Genomic DNA, 1,428 nt, shown 5'->3' on the forward strand with positions numbered 1-1,428 from the left:
TTTTGTAATTTACAACAACATAGATGGAACTAAGTTATCTTATGCTAAGTGAAATGCTAAGTTGTATTATCGTAAGTAGGCTCAGAAAGGCAAACACTGTATGATTTCACTGCATGTGGAATTATAAAAGTTAGTCAGAAACAAAAGGTAGAAATCTGGATACCCACATCTGGGAGTTAGGAGAAAATTTGGAAAAAGAAGATATTCACTAGTGTTCAAAGTTGAACTTGCACCGAAAAAGTACCTCTTAGGTAGTAACTGTTGCACTGCATGACTGGAGTTAATGATATGCATTGTATGTTTCCAAACTTTTAAAAGAATAAATGTTAATATTCGTATCCCCTCAAAAATTTGGTAGCTATGGGCAATGTCTTTGTAGTTATAGATATTTTAATTGGCTTTATTGAATCTGCAAGGTAAACATATATTTAAATATCACATTTATATAATCATCATGTGGGAAAAATAAATTAATACAGTTAATTAATTAATCAATAAAAAGAAACAACCTGATTTTCCCACCTTACTCAAAGTGAATCAGAGCTTTATATGTAAAATGTAAAATGTAAAATCATAAATGGTTGGAAAATTAGAAGAAAATTTGCATGAATTAGGGCTAGAAAACAGCTCTTGAACTGAAAACTGCAAAGATAATATGGAAAAGGAAAAATTCCTAAATTGAATTTATTCAAAATTCAAAAGTTATTTATAAGATGGAACTAATGTCGGAAAAATGGATGAAAATCTTCTTATGTCCTCTATGTAACAATAAGTTAGCATCAAACAATCCAATTAGGAGCAAACTATGAGCAAAATATTGGAGGAAATCTTGTACCAGAGAGGACATATGGACAGCAAATAAGCACAGGAAGAGATGTTTAAGGTAATTAGTCAGCAGGAAAATACAAATCAAAATGCTAATGATGCATCTCACCTATTCAAAAAAATAGCTATAAAAACAGTAAAAACACCAAATACTGGGGAAGAATCAGAAACATAATCCCTCACTTTGTTTGTGAGAATGAGAAAATGTAAGACAGTGCATCCACCCTCTCTCCAGATAAAAGTTTGACAACTTCTTTAAAAAAAGTAGAGGTATAAATGCAATATGCCCAATAATTATATTTTTTATTATTTTTCTCACAGTAATAAACACGTATGTTCACATAAAAACTTATACATAAATGTATTTGTATTTTTATCTATGATAGTTCAAAATAAGAAACAATTCAAATATGTTTTAATGAGTACATGCTTAAAAATTCTGGGGCTCGTCCATATCATGTAATGTGACTTATTAATACAAAGAAATGAACTATACAGCCATAAACAACAATTGATTTCATATTTACAGAATTCTGTGCTGAGAGAAAAGTCTATGTAAAGATATTTGCATTTTATAATATTCTTATTTATTTATTTATTTAT

Source organism: Octodon degus, unplaced genomic scaffold, assembly GCF_000260255.1.
Source record: "Octodon degus isolate 3935 unplaced genomic scaffold, OctDeg1.0 scaffold00264, whole genome shotgun sequence".
NCBI lineage: Eukaryota > Metazoa > Chordata > Mammalia > Rodentia > Octodontidae > Octodon > Octodon degus.